We start from the raw sequence: 19,197 nt of genomic DNA, 5'->3' as shown, positions 1-19,197 counted from the left end.
TGTGTGTGTGAGAGAGAGAGAGAGAGAGAGAGAGAGAGAGAGAGTGTAGTACACCCAAGATAAGTTGAGCTTTGTTCGGAAGTTGTGATAGGTACACATCGCCTTTTGTTTACGACTACCAGCAAGCTCAGCCATCTACTAGCATTGCGACGTCTCGTTTTATGTGTGTCAATGAGAAATAAATAACATAAGGAGTATATTAACATGACATCTGTATAACATGCAATCACAAAATCTTCTTTCTTCCATGTTGTAATTTATGCTGTAGCTGCTGATTAATTGCGTGCACGAGGCACGCATGGCTAAAAATGTGCAGCCTTTCGAGCCGACACGTAAACAGCCTTCCCCCTGACCCCCCTTTGCCCGTGGCGCTCACGATCTTCTCTTCTTTCTCATACCTGCGTCCTTTTTAGAATACGAATCAACGCTCAACTTATCTTGGATTACCTATGCAGCAGAGGGGAGCTCACAGCAGGGCTATTTTCAACTCCTGATGAAAGCGGGGTTGAAATGTGGTTGAAGAGATGCGTTCCGGCACCTAAATTTGAGAAATTAAGCACTGTATGGTACAAAGCACAAAGTATGTATTATGTGGGTGGACTATGTGAGGAAGACATTGCTCATGCCCTCGTTTCACAAGCTTAACCTTCATCACATTGTGTCACACATTAATACTAGTATCGGGAAAAAATAATTATTGATAACTTATGTAATCAGTATTGCAGTCTTATGAAATAATGATAATAGTAATGATCTTTTAAATAGTAATTTAGTTTCGTGACCAAAATATAATCCAACCCTTTTGTTTTTATTCCTCCGTATTCCTCCGTAATTCTGGATTTCCGGAAGGCTTTTGATACTGTACCACACAAGCGGCTTGTAGTAAAATTGCGTGCTTATGGTAATCGTCTCATTTATGTGACTGGATTTGCGATTTCCTGTCGGAGAGGTCACAGTTCGTAGTAATTGACGGAAAGTCATCGAATAAAACAGAAGTGTTTTCTGGCGATCCTCAAGGTAGTGTAATAGGCCCTTCGCTGTTCCTTCGCTATATAAACGATTTCGGAGACAATCTGAGCAGTCGTTTTCGGTTGTTTGCAGATGACGCTGTCGTTTATCGACTCATAAAGTCATCAGAAGATGAAAACAAATTGCAAAACGATTTAGAGAGTATACCTGAATGGTGCGAAAATTGGCAGTTGACCCTAAGCAACGAAAAGTGTGAGCCATCCACATGAGTGCTAAAAGGAATTTGTTGAACTTCCGTTACACGATAAATCAGTCTAATCTAAAAGCCGTAAATTCAACCAAATACCTAGGTATTACAATTATGAACAACTTAAATTGGAAGGAACACACAGAAAATGTTGTGGGGAAGGCTAACCAAAGATTGCAAAAAATGGCTCTGAGCACTATGGGACTTAACTTCTGAGGTCATCAGTCCCCTAGAACTTAGAACTGCTTAAACCTAACTAACCCAAGGACATCACATACATCCATGCCCGAGGCAGGATTCGAACCTGCGACCGGAGAGGTCGCGCGGTTCCAGACTGTAGCGCCTAGAACCGCTTGGCCATCCCGGCCGGCCCAAAGACTGCGTTTCATTTACAGGACAATTGGAAAATGTAACAGATCTACTAAGGAGACTGCCTACACTACGCTTGTCCGTCCTCTTTTAGAATACTGCTGCGTGGTGTGAGATCCTTACCAGATAGGACTGACGGAGTACATCGAAAACGTTCAAAGAAGGGCAGCACGTCCTGTATTATCACAAAATGTGGGAGAGAGTGTCACAGGAATGATACAGGGTTTGGGCTGGACATAATTAAAAAGAAAGGCGTTTTTCGTTGCTACAGAAACTTCTCACGGAATTCCAATCACCAACTTTCTCCTCCGAATGCGATAACATTTTGTTGACACCGACCTACATAGGGAGAAACGATCACCACGATAAAATAACAGAAGTCAGAGCTCGTATGGAAAGATATAGGTGTTCGTTCTGTCCGCACGCTATACGAGATTGGAATAATAGAGAATTGTGAAGGTGGTCAGATGAACCCTCTGCCAGGCACTTAAATGTGATTTGCAGAGTATCCATGTATATGTAGATGTAGAATATTTCGATAATTACCCCCAACTTGGGAACCGCTGTTTTAGACAATAACAACAATGGCCTCAAGAAGAACGTTAGGCCACCTACAGGCACTAGCACTGTCAAAACCCACATAACAATGCCGACACCATTGAGAAACGGTAACAGGCAGGGAAGAGGAAAAGGAAGGAGAAAAATATATTAATAATGGCCCCAAGCTTTTCACAGATACAGCAGTTATTCACAGTGACGAAAAAAATCTCAACACCAAAAAATAATTAATGTATAGTAATGAAATTTCGGGAATATATTTGACTAGATAATATATTTAAGTGATTAACTTTGTAAGATCACAGGTTAATGTAAGCGCGAGGTAAGCCATTGCAAATGTGAAATTCTGGTACATTAATAACATGTTTAACAACCAGAATGTTGAATGCAACCATGCAAGTGCGCATGCGTTGTGTTCTATAGGTGTTAGTTTGTGGGATGGTTTTCGCCGCCTGCTGCACTTGGTCGATCGGTACAGGGATGGTTAATGTTGGTTGTGGATGACGCTGGAGCTGTCGTCCGATGATGTCCCACAGGTGCTCGGCTGGGGACGGATCTCGTGACTGAACGGGCCAAGGCAACATGTCGACGCTCTACGGAGCATGTTGGATTAGAACAGCGGTGTATGGGCGAGTCTTATCCTGTTCCAAAACACCCCCTGCAACGCTCTTCGTGAATGGCAGCACAACAGGTCGAAGCACCAGTCAACGCATAAATTTCCAGTCAAGGTGCGTGGAATAACCACAAGAGTGCTCCTGCTGTCATACGAAATCTCAGACCGTAACTCTAAATGTAGGTCAATTGCGTATAGCACGCAGATAGGGTGGTTGCTGGGCCTCAGCTGGCATCCTTCCAACCAGCAGACGGCCACCACTGGCACCGAGTCATGGCCAGCTTTCATCAGAAAACACAACAGACCTCCACCCCGCCCTCCAGTGAGCTCTCACTTGACACCACTGAAGCCGCAAATGTCGGTTTGGGGTCAGGGCGTCTGGCTCTGAGTTGTCCTCGAAGTAACCGATTTGTTAACAGTTCGTTGTGTCACTGTGGTGCCAACTACTGCTCAAATTGCTGCGGCAGATGCAGCACGATGCACCATAGCCATACGCCGAACACGATGGTCTTCCCTCTCGGTGGTGCCAGGTGGCTGTCTGGAGCCCGGTCTTCTTACGAGCGTACTTCCCCGTGACCACGTCTGCAAGCAGTCATATGCAGTGGCTACATTTTTGCCAAATATCTCCAAAATATCGCAGAAGCAACATCCAGCTTCTCGTAACCCCGTAAACCTCATTCAAACTACACTACTGGCCATTAAAATTGCTACACCAAGAAGAAATGCAGATGATAAACGGGTATTCATTGGACAAATATATTATACTAGAACTGACATGTGATTACATTTTCACGCAATTTGAGTGCATAGATCCTGAGAAATCAGTACGCAGAACAACCACCTCTGGCCGTAATAACGGCCTTGATACATCTGGGCATTGAGTCAAACAGAGCTGCCCAGGCAGCTTCAACACGATACCAGAGTTCATCAGGAGTAGTGACTGGCGTATTGTGACGAGCCAGTTGCTCGGCCACCATTGACCAGACGTTTTCAATTGGTGAGAGATCTGGAGAGTGTGCTGGCCAGGGCAGCAGTCGAACATTTTCTGTATCCAGAAAGGCCCGTACAGGACCTGCAACATGCGGTCGTGCATTATCCTGCTGAAATGTAGGGTTTCGCAGGGATCGAATGAAGGGTAGAGCCACGGGTCGTAACACATCTGAAACGTAACGTCCACTGTTCAAAGTGCCGTCAATGCGAACAAGAGGTGACCGAGACGTGTAACCAATGGCAGCCCATACCATCACGCCGGGTGATACGCCAGTATGGCGATGACGAATACACGCTTCCAATGTGCGTCGCCAATCACGGATGCGACCATCATGATGCTGTAAAAAGAACCTGGATTCATCCGAAAAAATGACGTTTCGCCATTCGTGCACCCAGCTTCGTCGTTGAGTACACCATCGCAGGCGCTCCCGTCTGTGATGCAGCGTCAAGCGTAACCGCAGTCATGGTCTCCGAGCTGATAGTCCATGTTGCTGCAAACATCATTGAACTGTTCGTGCAGATGGTTGTTGTCTTGCAAACGTCCCCATCTGTTGACTCAAGGATCGAGACGTGGCTGCACGATCCGTTACTGCCATGCAGATAAGATGCCTGTCATCTCGACTACTAGTGATACGAGGCCGTTGGGATCCAGCACGGCGTTCCGTATTACCCTCCAGAACCCACCGATTCCATATTCTGCTAACAGTCATTAGATCTCGACCAACGTGAGCAGCAATGTCGCGATACGATAAACCGCAATCGCGATGGGGTACAATCCGACCTGTATCAAAGTCGGAAACGTGATGGTACGCATTTCTCCTCCTTACACGAGGCATCACAACAATGTTTCACCGGGAAACGCCGATCAACTGCTGTTTGTGTATGAGAAATCGGTTGGAAATCTTCCACATGTCAGCACGTTGTAGGTGTCGCCACAGGCGCCAACCTTGTGTACTGTAACCTACTTCCTTTGTTTTCGGATTGCATTTCCTTAGGATTCTTCCAATGAATCTCAGTCTGGCATCTGCTTTAACGACGATCAATATATTTTAAATCACTCCTAATGCCTACTCCCAGGTAATTTCTGGAATTAACTGCTTCCTGTTGCTGACCTGTTATATTGTAGCTAAATGATAAAGGATCTTTCTTTCTATGTATTCGCAGCACATTACACTTGTCTACATTGAGATTCAATTGCCATATCCTGCACCATGTGTCAATTCGTTGCACATCCTCCTGCATTTCAGTACAATTTTCCACTGTTACAACCTCTCGATGTATTACAGTATCATCCGCAAAAAGCCTCAGTAAACTTCCGATGTTATCCACACGTACGTGGAATGGGATGAGGCCTGATAACTGGTGCAATGGAAAGTACCCTCTGCCATGTACTCCACAGTGGTTTTGCAGAGTATGGTTGTAGATGAGGAGCAATGGACCTGACAGTCAATTGGAGTCACGTCTTCGAAGGAATCACTTGAGAATTCACGACATCCAGTAACAGATGGCCCTAGTATGACTATATCGATTATTTTGGAGAGGTACATATGTGTCCTGAAGATGGTATATTGAAATGCCGAAACTGCTAGCGAAAATAAAACAAATAACTTCGTTATTCGCACGGCTGTTTGGCGAATTTCTTTGTTAAATATTTGACCGACCGCTGTCCCACGTCCACAACAGATCGATAGGGACTGAAGTCCTCAGGGTGTGCCCGTGCCGGAAGAGTGAGATAGGATCTGGTCTGGCTGCAGCCGGCAATCTGCGTGCGTCGCACGCCACGCCACGCGACGCTACGCAACGCGTGCCGGCTGGACCAGCGAGCGCCACCTGCTCCACACCTGCGAAGAAAGTTGCCCCGGCGTGTCGGCCAATGAGGTGCGCGCTATTGACACGCCGGCGACAAGTCCCCGTTCTCTCCGTACCGCCGCTGCAGCAGCAGCCGCCGCCCGGGCCGTCCCACCCCACCGGCCCTCGCCAGCTCGTTCTCGCCGTAATTGCTATTTACCCAGAGACGCCGTTCCCCTCATTAAACTTGATTCGGTGCAATTAGGCCCTCGCCGGCTGCCGCGGACACCAATTTGAATAATAATCGCGCGCAATACCAATCTACCGCTTCCTCTACTTTCACGCCGCGGCTGATTAGCTTCCCCGTGCCGGCTAATGGCGTCCGTTTTGTTTCGGTCTGTGCCTCGCGGGACACGCTCCTTTGGCAGGATATCCCTCTTTACGTACACTCTCCTCCTGTTATTTGTTTTCGGCTGCGGCGCGACCGGCAGGAAATTGGGTAATCGCTGCCTTCTGGATTCGCGGCCGTTTCACTACCGTCCCTGTTTACTCCTGGATCGTTTTGATTAATGAATGCCTTTAATCTGCAGCTGTATTACATCTGCTGCTGTCTTGCTCTTATCGTCATAGCCTTGTTTACACCGACTGTAGCTGCTACTCGTTTGACTAACGGTGCAATTACTACGGAATTCGTAACCTGTGTCCATGCTTCCTTCTTGATAACAGCAACAGTAGGTAAGACGCTAACTCCATTTAGACGCTCGAGCAAAAGTGTAGGCCATGCTCAGTTTTGCTTTTTTCGAGTAATGAATTCTTGCTTGTTTCCTAGACGGATACCTGAGGTGTGCATAACTCTGCACCGTCTGTTGACCTTTTCAGTCTAGCAATATAGATAATTACTGAAATTTAAAATTTCTCTCAAAATTGGCCTCTGTCATAGTAGTCAGGCCGGTATTACACAATCATACTTCTTTGACAAAGAAATATGCTCAAATATTCGTCAAATTTCTTTGACAAAGACATTTGACGTGACGCTAAAAAGGGGTATTACACTGTCGTCATATTTTACATCAAATTTCGAGATGGCGGACAACAACTTATTATTATGCACTACGGTTCCTAGTACAACGATTGCACTGCGTGTGTATTTGGAAGAAAAGTGACGGAAAATAGGGAAACACACTTGGATGAGGCAATTGGTATTACGTCGAGGTAGTAAACGCATTCAGCAAAATTTGTTCAAAATGGCTCTGAGCACTATGGGACTTAACTTCTGAGGTCATCAGTCCGCTAGAACTTAGAACTACTTAAACCTAACTAACCTAAGGACATCACACACATCCACGCCCGAGGCAGGATTCGAACCTGCGACCGTAGCGGTCGCGCGGTTCCAGACTAGCGCCTAGAACCGCTTTTTTGTTTTGTTTTTTTTTTTACTCTCATTTTGTTCGCTTTTGTTCGTTGCATCTGCTCGGGGCGGACGTCGTAAGACATCCATTTATGTTCGTGGTTGATCGATTGACTCAGTTTTTTTATTACAGAGGGCATGTAACCCTCTGACCGAACACGCTGAGCTACCATGCCGGCATCAGTCCGCTAGAACAAACCGCTCGGCCACTCTGGCCGGCAGCAAAATTTGTTACGAGAGCTGCTAGTGGAGTATGTCAAGCCTTAAACATACATCACTTACGAATCGATGACAGTGTATTTCACTATTTGCTCAGTAAAGTGGCTTCTCATATTACAGAACAGAGTACTCTCTTGAGAAATGCTGTATGTGCAGAAGACAGGCCAAATGTGACTCTGGGATTTATTCATATAGGAGAGAGCGACTCTAGTTTACAACATAGCACTGGAATATCACATTGCACATTACCCAAAATAGTTCCAGAACCGAGTGAAGCGATTTATAAAGCACTGAAGGGGAATATGTGAAGGTAAACAAATGTTTAGTACACTATACGGACAATAAGAACTATTTTTATTTTTGAATACTTTAATTAATGATATTAGTGTTCCAACAACTACAAAATTATTAAAAAGTACGAAACAGACGAAGCGCTTTTTAACTTGTGGCATCCAGAGTTCAAAAATAAAGTAGAATGGAAAGCTAAGAAAGAATTTTTATTTTAGAGTGTGACCACATCCTCTATTCCGGCTTGCTGAAAATCTACCTCGATGTTACCAGGAGTAGAGGTGGATGGCTGTAGCTGTGATTGTGGACATGAAGTCGCCTGCACCATATTCCACCAGCCCATCAACACACAATTAATAGCATGCACTGTGCTCCTTGCTCACCCCCCACCCTAGTCGAAACAATTTTTTTTCAAGCGGTTACATCATATTGCACTGAAGAGAAGACGCACGACTTTTATGATCAAATCTACGGCTAGGCCCTAGATTTGATCATATTTATTTGACGACAGGCGAGATTTGATAAAGTTCCCTATTACGCCATCAAAATTTTTTTGACATAAACATTTGACATATCAACTTTGACAAAGAAATATAATACTGTAATACCGGCCTAAGCGATGAATACAAGAAGAAATTGGCAGAAAGTAAACAATCTATTATTTTAAGAAGGTGATTAACTTTGGAACATAATTTTACAGTTTTTCACAGAACTAACCTTCATTATTACAGAAAGCAACGAATACTAGAAGACGTGACAAAAAGTAAACAATCAGATGTTTTAAGGAGTTCGTTTCGCTTTGGAACTACTAGTTTTCAACCACCCGTCAGTTTCATGAAACGTATTTGAAAGCAATTTCGCATTTTTCCTAGACACAGTTTCACATCTCGAAACTTTCGTGAACTCATAATGCGTAAAACAAGTTACAGTCCTCAATAATAAGTAGAATGGGCCTAACATTTAATAAATGTATATCAAAAGTGCATACTGGCCCATTAGTTTCATTCCGAAATCACTCATAAAACATAACTACAAACTCAGTATCACGCTATAGTAACTTTAGATATTTAGTATAAGAAAACAAAGTGTCACTATTTCAGAATGGCTCTGAGCACCATGGGACTTAAAATCTGAGGTCATCAGTCCGTCACTATTTCCTGCAATCATGTAGCACCATTTTCGCTGCGGCTGTCGCTGTGAATGCTATGACTGTTAGGATACAATGCATTCGTAGGAGTACCTCAGTGTACCATTAGATGTCTCTGTCTTCCAAGAAAATCCGTGGTTTGATGCGAAAGGCACTGGTACTACAAAAAAATAGTAATGATAAAACGATGGATTCAGGCAGAAACGACTGGTAAGCAAAAGAGTTAACAGATCTGTGAGATCCTTTGGTCAGTAATACATACTGGATCATGTCCATCGATTGTTGGCACTACAGTGCATTGTGTATTTGTAGCCTGTATTCCAACTTTTCAAGTTAAAATTTGTATATGGGGGTATAGGATCGTAACTTCAGTACAACGTTTCATACTGAAATGTTCTGTATATAGGGATTTTGCCGGGATAAAAGAATCGCAGTCCATTACAAAACTGGCCTTTTTCATGAAGATTTAAACCCGTCTTTCCATATTTCAAAGAAAAGGCGCTTTCCAAATATGAATCAAATTTAAAATTGGTAACCAGACTGCGAAAGAAGGACGAAGGGACGCAATGAAAAATGGTGGTAAGCAGCTAGAGAGGAAGGTAGAGCCGCTTCTGTACCTTTGCTGATGATCTCTTTCTTTCCACTGAAGGTATTTTCTTAAAAAATTCTCTCAGTGAAAATATACAATGCGGTCGTGATCCAGCTGTCCTGAAAATCCGAACTACTGTGCAATAATAGCCAGAATTTTCTTTGCCAAAGTAACTACATGAAGACAAAATTCATAGTAACTGTGATTTTCTTATTGTTGATGATAGTCTAACAAATGTAATAAAACAGTGTTTTCATCTATATTACTAAAGAGCTAAAAACACAGACATCCACTTGTTTATCTAACGGCTTCCAGTGGCAACAAAAATTAGATTCTGAGTGTTTCGTATAATTTTTGATTGAATTTAAAAATTGAAATTGCTATCATAATCTACTCATGAAGAGGTATACGTTAGATGTATGACACAATAAGTATTGAAGTTAGAAATCGCCGGACTGGGTGTTGTGTGATGTCCTTAGGTTAGTTAGGTTTAAGTAGTTCTAAGTTCTAGGGGACTGATGACCATAGACCTTAAGTCCCATAGTGCTTAGAGCCATTTGAACCATTTAGAAATCGCCATGAGACAGCGTTAACTTATAGCCCAGAAATTAACGAGACTAATACATCCACCATTTGAGAATGAGAGCACTTAGAGACTGCCTACAAACTTTACACATAACTTCAAACTTTTCCTCGCTGACGCCTCACAAAATTATGAAAGAAAAAGAAAGACTATCGCTTACTACATTTTTGCTGTTCATGCAGTAAAACTTCAGCAACTGGCATAATGTTTGCATTTGTTGTTTCTTTGCTACTAACTCCATCCCCAACATATTTCGCAGGCGGTATCCGCATATACCACTGAGTGCATCTGCAAAATTACAGAGTGATTGTAATTAAAGTTAAACTTTCAAAACGCTGTAGAAATAATACCATTGGTCAGAATGACGCCAAACTCCAACGGAATATTATCGGAGAAGGGGGGAAGCGTATGGCAGAAGAAAAAATTAGTGTGATAATTGATCAACAGATGGCGCTGTATGTGTCAGAACATGTAAATGAAAACACGCGTCATGCACACGACCCACTGAAGCTGGTATACGCCGGGTACACGGCTTTTCCTCCTTTTCGCGTCTGCGACGTTCGTTATGACTGTCTCAATGTACGATCGCGCTCTGCTTGTAAAGCTGTATTACAAGAATGATGACTGCACACGTCGCTCTGCAGAAGTTCCAGACAATGAAGTATTTGAAAAAAAGCGTTGGTCCGATGACTGAGGTGGGTCTGGAAAAAACGATTCGGAAATTCGAAAAGACGGTTCTTTTGGTGTGCAACCTGGTAGGGGGAGGAAAGGAATTGATTCTTCAGTGGAAGCATTGGCCACATCAATACAGGAGGAGACGAGTGGTGGTGTGGAAACGTGTAGTGCACGGAGAATTGCCCGAGCTTTGGACATACCCGTGAGCACGGTGCGTAAAATCCTACGGAACATCCTTCTTTGCTATCCATTCAGAATTACCTATGTGCACGAGTTGCCTCCTGTTGACCTGCCAGCAAGAGAGACCTTTGCTATAGAATTTCTTGCTTGCATGGAAGTGGACAATAATTGGCCATGGAAGATTTTGTGGACAGACGAAGCCCACTTCCATCTGACAGGATATGTCAATACGCAGAACTGTCGAATATGGGCAAAGGAAAATCCACAACCAAATCAACCAGCACCACTTCATCCTGAAAAGTTGACTGCGTGGTGCGGGTTTACGGCATCATTTATCTGGTGCACCTCCGCACATTGCAAAATGGCTCTGAGCACTATGGGACTAACATCTATGGTCATCAGTCCCCTAGAACTTAGAACTACTTAAACCTAACTAACCTAAGGACATCACTCAACACCCAGTCATCACGCACTTTGCAAATTCAGTTAAGCAACTGCTGAAGCGCCATTTCGGAAATGCTAGAATTACCAGCTGACATTTCCTTACAGCCTGGCTGTCCCGATCACCTGATCTTATTCCGTGCGACTTCTGGCTGTGGGGCTGTCAGAAAAATAGTGTGTTCAGTGTTCCGATTACAAACTTCTCTGAATTGAAGGCACGCATTGCGCAACATTCAGAACGTGACCCCGGAAACATTTCGATTAGTTGTGGAACATGCTGTTTCTCAATGTCAACTTCTTGCAGAAAACGGTGGACAGCACGTTGAACATGTTTTGCACCAGTCACAGTGAAAGTAATAATCCGATTTGATTTTGATTGATGCTTTTTATGCGGTTTTTGGTCTCAGCACAATTAAAAACCGATGTGATAGATGCTTTTTATGCTGTTTTTGGCCTCAGGACAATTAAAAAACGATTTTTCCCAAACGATGTCATATGACCTTGCAGTGGTGGATGGGCTTACAGTTCGATTAACTACCAACGTACACGTTTGGCATTGCTGTATGGTTCATTTGTAATTTGTAGTCGGCCACTATTAAAGTATGATGCTTACAGCGGCGTGTATTACTACATTTTGTAACTATTTATTTTTCTTCTGCCATGCGTTTCCCACTTCTCCGATAATATTCCGTTGCAGTTTGATGTCATTCTGACCAGTCGTGTTACTTCTACAGTGGTTTGTAAGTTTAACTTCAGTTGGAAGCACCCTGTATATCATTGTCAACACACAGTCTAGGAAACATGACATCATAAACAATGATATTCGTGAAAAACACTTTTCCTTGAAACGGTGCGCAGTTCACCCAGACTATACTCATCCAGTGTCTGGTTTTGACTTTTTCAATAGACTACGGGCGAATGATCCTAAATTAATTAAACAAACATAATTAAGTTTTACACGCTTAACGTCAAACATTTAATACATTAACTCACGTGTAATGTAATAAAACGTTTGCAGCTATTTTATACACGGCATTCGATTCAGTAAAGAATCAGGTGCAGGAGTAGGAGTTACTGGTGTATGTTATTTGATTATTTGCGATAATCAAAGAAAAGTATATGCAGAGTAAGGACGTGATCCATTTTTTAAATCCAAGTATCCATTTACTAATCGGAACGTGCGAGATTCCAGTTTCCGCATATCTATTCTCATTAGTTTAAGAAATTTTATTAGGAACATTGAAACAATGACCTCAAATGAGTGTGTCATCGGGTGCCTAAGGAAACTGTGTAATGAAAGCGAGTGATGTGTGATTCCCTTATACTGGGTGGTTGTAATTAAACTTTCCTTATTTAACACATTATAACACGGAAACTAATTACAGTACGACGACCAATCTTGGTAGCATTAGTGTCAAGCTCATGGGGTCGAGAAATAATGCAGAATCAGTTCAATCGGAACACTTTTAATGTGTTGCTACGGTACATCATACCATTTTATACTAGTAGCATTACTGTTACAAAAGGGGCTCAATATTGCGCCAATCAGTGTTCACAAGAGTCTGCAAGCGCAGGATTGCATTCTACACAGCAGAACGAAGCATGTCCGTAGGTATGCTGGCTACCTCTGTTGATATGCTGCGCATCAGATCAGCACATGTGTGAATGTTCCGCTGGTAAAAAGTATCCTTCAGGTAGCCTAAAAACCAAATCGTAGGGAGTGAGAACAGGTGGAAACGTTGTGTTGATAATTAGATCGTTTCCAAATGTGTTTCGGAGAAGCAGGGGAACTTCACGAGCGATGTACGGTGGGGCCCCATCTTGCATGAAAACTGTTGAGATCAATGCGTCTCTCTCCTGTAGGGCGGGTATGACATGCTGGCGAATCATATAACAGTAACACTGGTCAGTCACACCGCACGTCTTTGGTCCTTGAGTGCCAACCTGTTCAAAAACAAATGGGCCAGTGATGAACGTAGCCCTGAAGTCACACCATACGGTGAAACGTTCACCATACAGAGGAAATTCATCCGCAGTGACTGGAGGTGAAGATGCCAACACTCGGCAGTTCTGTGTGTTCACCTCACCCGTCAGAGAAAAATGAACTTAATCTGTCCATAGGATGGTCCAGGGTCAGCCCTCGTCAATCCTTGCGAGAAAGTGGAGAGCGAAGTCAACAAGTCGTTGCGCGTCCTATGGTTCTAGTTGCTGTACGATATGGATCTTGTAAGGATACCATTCGACAATGGTTCGAAGTATCTTCTGCACAGTGGAGCATGGGATGTTCAAATGTCGTGGCACGGCGCGGCTCGCGCGCTGCCTGACGATCGGGAACTGCACGTAGCGTTGTCTATCATAACAACACGGATTTCATGAGCCGCCTGTGGTGCAACCGGTCGTCGGCCTCTTCCCAGAGCGATGTCCAGTTCTCCAGTTGATTCGAACTTCTTCATCATGCTCCGCACAGCAGGTGGAGAAAGAGAACCCTTCCGTAATCGTTTCAGCAGGAGGAATTTTCGAAATGCATCTGCAGCATTATTATTGTTTTGATGATAGAGCTTCACCAATAATGCCCTGCTCCTTTTGTCCAAGCTCATGTTGACGCGTCAAATGTGCACTGCAACTGGTCAGGTGTGTGAGACTACGAATCACGATGACCGATGGCCGCACCTGGTGGCCATAGTTGGACGGTGGCGCTGTGACGCATGAAATCATGCACCCCGTACTCAGAACATTAAGTCTAGCAAGTCTGCTACTCGTACGGTAATTAGTTTCCGTGTTGTAACGTGTCAAACAGGGAAAGTTTAATTATAACCACCCAGTATATGGTATGCAAAATTTAAGGACAGTAGTAGCTCGATGAATCTTGGGCCGTACGTGGAAAGAACTGTTACAGTAGAATACAATCCTCCTGCTACAGTATAGTACCATCCTCCACAACAGCATACTCAAGCATTTTACAGTACTGAATTTCTTATACATAGTCTAACCGTGCCTGAAAATTGGAAAAGAGATAAAATCCACGTAATCAGTCCCCTTCAGATTGCCTGGGACTCGCCTGGTCAGTCAAGTCATTGATCTGTCTGTCGCCCTGCTACTCATGACGCTAAATCATGAACGCACTAGGGTGGTCTGCAAAGTATAGGAGTGGTGAATAATATCAGTCTTTATCTTTCAGTGAAATAGTCTTTACATAAGACCTCATTCCTCCTCCCCCCCCCCTCCTCCCATGAACTACAGGTATTGCTGAGGTGGGGTGACTTGCGTGCAACGATACAAATATCCCTAGTGTACGTGGAACCACAGTGGACGGGTATTTGCGGAGAGGCAAGACTAACCAGATTCTCCTGAGGAGCGGCAGCAGGATTTTCGGGTATGACACCTCTGCAGACTATCCAACTCAGATCTGTAGGCAGTATCACAAGTAATCTGAATGCTGCTCTTAATGATCTTGACTGAGAAATGGTTCGATCTACCTGCTGTATGTGCAGTAGTATTTGCGAATGTTTCAATATTGTGAAACATACAAGACATCCAAAGTAGGAAATCAGATATCAGTTAAGACGTCCACTGCCGAAAGTGGCCGGTATCTGGTCCCACGGCCACCGTAATTGCGATGCTGTTGCAGGGACAGAGAATGACTGCAGCATTGGTACATTCTTGTAAGCCAGCTTGTAACACCGTAACTCTAGTGCTCTACTGATTTATTTTGCTTTTGTTTCATTTAATGTTACATCGTTGAGCTTCTGTAAATATGTTTGATTGAATCGATAAAACACAATTGTATACTCCTTTCTTTGTAAAAACTTAGATGTCATGGTTTGATTCTATGCAATGAGGTATATCTGCCATTTAAATTCTTTGTCCAATTGGAGGGAGACAAAACTTACTGTATATATTTGGAATTTGTTTAAATAATTTTGTTTAGAACTACCTACATGTGCAAATGATATATTTTGTTTAAAATGATTATTTGCTGTTATGTAAACTGCTGACCTTCACTTAGGATTCTTAGTTAGTTTGTATGAAAAAGGTGTAGTGGTTCCCCTCCGGAACGGAACTGAGTAGCGCGCGCAAATTGTGGTTGGCTAGGTAGAAAAGGTGGAAACAAGAGTCAGTCGGGGACGAGCTACCAAACTGTGCACTGCCATGTAAAAGTTGTATATTGTGCTGGTTCCGATAGAGGTTTTTTCTGCCACTTTCCAATGCCTCGGATGGATGGATAAATAGCTGGAACGATTCTGGAATTGGTATCCATCATCGCCACGAAGAAGGGACAGAGTCCAGCAATTCTGCCTGCAAATCCACCTACCAACATGCAGTTGCCACCACATTGCGCAATCACTGTAACGGAATACTATAATAATGTACAGTGAAGGATCAGCTTATTGGATGTTTTAGTGTGCACAAATATAAGGTAACTTATAACTGAATTTATGTACCTATCTTGATGTTTTCCCTATCGCAACACCTCTGAGGTTCCTCTCCATTTGAACTATGATTACCGAGTGTCCTAGTTTGTGGAAAAAATGAAAGCCTCAAAGTCAAATAGTTAATTACATAATGTTGTTTTATCTTTGGTAAGAAGCGAATATTCAGATTTACTGTGGATTTAGTGAAATTGTGGGAGGCAGTAAATGTAGTTTTGTGAATTTTCAAAGTCACCTATTTAATCATTTACTTGAAAGTAGAAGACTGTGGTAATATAGATAATTTGCTGAGACTTATAAAGTTTTGCTTAGTTAATGACCATAGTGCTGCCTGTAGTAAATTTTAAAAGGTGAGTCAGTTCCTTGTAAATTTGTCAACATTGTGCCTCACTGCAGTAAAAGTCGTGAATTGCAGTTGTGGAAATTTGGATGCTTGCTAAGCACTTGTTTCTTTTGGGTATTGAAAGTGCATATTAATAGTGTAATAAGATCTACAGGTTATCCTTTACCACTATTTATGAAAACAATAATTCCTTTATTCAAAAGACAGTGAGAAGTAACCGGTTAGTGAATTCCACTTAACTTTCATTCTAAATAGAGTAGTATTTAGTTGAGAGATATTTAACCTGTGACCAGTTCATAATTTTTCAGTGAACTACATTTATAATTTTATGTCAGCTGGGAAAATATTTGAACAATAATACTAAACCCATGTCCAATTAATGATTCTGCAGTGAATATTAATAATAATGTTATAAAGACCATTTAGTTTGAATAAGCCCTGAAAGTAATAGTATGTTTCGTTATCTGTTATATTTATGCAAATAGTTTGTCTTGCTATGTCAGCTTCCAATCTTAACCGTGAACGTATGCAGGTGTCAGAGTTCATTGCACTCGCGTGTGGCAAAATATAGGTTGTGTTTGTCCGTAAAAGTTACTCATACCTATTTTCTTAAACAAGAATGTTAATCATTCTCTTGCGTAATTAGGCTGGCGACTGTTTTCTTTATTCTTTGAACAGCGTAGACACGCAAAAATATTGTTTGTTACTGTTCAAAGATTTACGTAATTCTGACTTTCATGTCCGATAAGCCACTCGTGTTAGGTACAACACGGTCAGCATAACAAAATTCCTCTCAGAGGGTAACACTGCTCTGTTGCTTTATACCGTAATTGCTTTAATTAGATAGTGTTATTTCACGACCTGCCTCCTACTTTAAGGTTATGGTATAGCAGTAGGAGACAGGAGTGTTATACGTGGCTTTTCCGTGACAGGATTACTTTGTTCTGTTGGGGCATAGTACGTAATAAGCCAAATTTGGTATTTGATTACACCAGCTACGTAAATCTAGTTGCAGTGTTATAAGCTGACACACATTTTTGCCGCAGCTACAGCGTAAACAGCATTAAGCTACTGTGTGCAGTACCTCCCCCTAACTACAATCCTCGTTAGCAGAAGATCTTCCGAGCATCCACTTCGTAGACCATTCCAGTGGGGCCATGATTCAGCGTCACGAATAGTAGGGCGAGAGACATTGCTGGCCAAGTGATATTCTTATAAGGCAAGTCCCAGGCAATCAGAAGAAGACTGTTATACGATCTATTTTATAATTATGGAACACAGTCTGAAACTTACCCTTCACTAACAGACCCAAAGACTGGAAAGTTGCACAAGTCACACCAATACTCAAGAAAGGCAATAGCAGTAATGCATTAAATTGTAGGCCCATCTCATTAACGTCGATATGCAGAAGGATTTTGGAACATATATTGTGTTCGAACATCATGAATCAGATCGAAGAGAACGGTCTATTCATATATAGTCAACATGGATTTAGCAGAGATCGTTCTTGTGAAACACAGACTGTACCTCACAAGCGGCTTGTAGTGAAATTGCGTGCTTATGGAATATCGTTTCAGTTATGCGACTGATTCGTGATTTCTTATCAGAGAGGTCACAGCTCGTAGTGATTGACGGAAGGTCATTGAGTAAAACAGAAATGATTCCTGGCGTTCCCCAAGGTAGTGTTATGGGCCCTCTGCTGTTCCTTTTCTATATAAATGATTTAGGAGACGATCTGAGAAACCGTCTTAGATTGTTTGCAGATGATGCTGTCGTTTATCGTCCAGTAGTCATCAGAAGATAAAAACCAATTGCAAAACGATTTAGATAAGGTATATCTGTATGATGCAAAAATCGGAAATTGACCCTAGATAATGAAAAGTATGAGTTGATCCACGTGAATGCTATAAGGAATCCATTAAACTTTGGTTACTCGATAATTTAATCAAATCTAAAGGCCGTAAATTCAATGAAACATTTAGGAATTACAATTACGAACAGCTTAAATTATAGAGAACACATAGAAAATGTTGTGGGGAAGACAAACCAAAGATTGCGTTTTACTGGTAGAACACTCAGAAGATGCAACATATCTACTAAACAGATTACCTACACTACGCTTGTCTGTCCTTTTTTGAAGTAGTGCTGGGACGTGTGCCATCATTACCAGATAGTATTAACGGAGTATATCGAGAAAACTCAAAGAACTGTTGAACGTTTTGTATCATCGAGGAATAGGGGAGAGAGTGTCATGGACATGATACAGGATATGGGGTGGACATAATTAAAACAAAGGCGCTTGTCTTTGCAGCGGGATCTTCTCACGAAATTTCAATCACCCTCTTTCTCCTCTGAAAGAGAAAATAATTTGTTGACCCCTATCTACATACGGAGAAACAATCATCATAGTACAATAAAGGAAATCAGAGCTCGCACTGAAAGAGGTAGGTGTTCGTTTTTTCCGCGAGCTGTTGCAGAGTAGAATAATAGAGAATTAGTGTGAAGGTGGTTCGGTGAACCCTTTGCCAGGCACTTAATTGTGATTTGTAGAGTGGCTATGTAGATGTAGATAACATTCAGTGTCACATTCACTCTTTCAACGTCTCACATAGTCTCGAACCTGGGTTATGGATTACCTGTGACGTCATTAGTCTTCCAGCCAGACCTGTGCCAAGAGGAACAGTACAAATCCGAAATCGTTTTCGAAGCTTCCAGATCACGCACCGCTAACTGCTGGTGGCCTAATGTTCGAACTTCTAATGGACTAACTGGTACGAATCTTGATCTAGTAGCTACGCCACCATATTGCCCAGACTGGCCTTCTAATATTCCCTTCGAGATCAAGGGCATCAGTAAAGCGTTATAACTTATTAGTATTCCCAGTCTCATTGATGGTAGTCCTATAAAACCGTTTGTTTTCTGTACCGCAAGATACATCCAAAGCCTTGTTGTTAACAGGCCCAAGTGAGAGTCCCGTGAAGTGGTGTTTGGGTTCGTTTCCACAAACACTAAACAACGATGGATTAGGTGGATAATCTACAGGTTATATTCAGAGTTCATGCCTGCTCAAAGACGACGGCAAGTGACTTCATAGGAGATGATGTTCGTCATCAGCAGAGCACGAGCTGTCCAAAGAAATTTGCAAGAACACATGGGCTAGTATGGCATGTTCTGACCAGCTTCAGATAGCGGAGTGGTCTTCTGTGGTGCTCACACGGACGGACTTCGTAGTTCACTTGACGTCAGAGGGTTTGTACAAAGTAGTCGGCGGCCGCAGCGGTCTGCGGCATTGAGCACAACGCCTGCCGGACTTTGTCGTCCAATGAGATGACCTATGTTGGGCATATCGACACCCTCACA

Source organism: Schistocerca cancellata, chromosome 3, assembly GCF_023864275.1.
Source record: "Schistocerca cancellata isolate TAMUIC-IGC-003103 chromosome 3, iqSchCanc2.1, whole genome shotgun sequence".
Classification (NCBI taxonomy): Eukaryota; Metazoa; Arthropoda; class Insecta; order Orthoptera; family Acrididae; genus Schistocerca; species Schistocerca cancellata.
Note: the sequence above shows the minus strand (reverse complement) of the source record.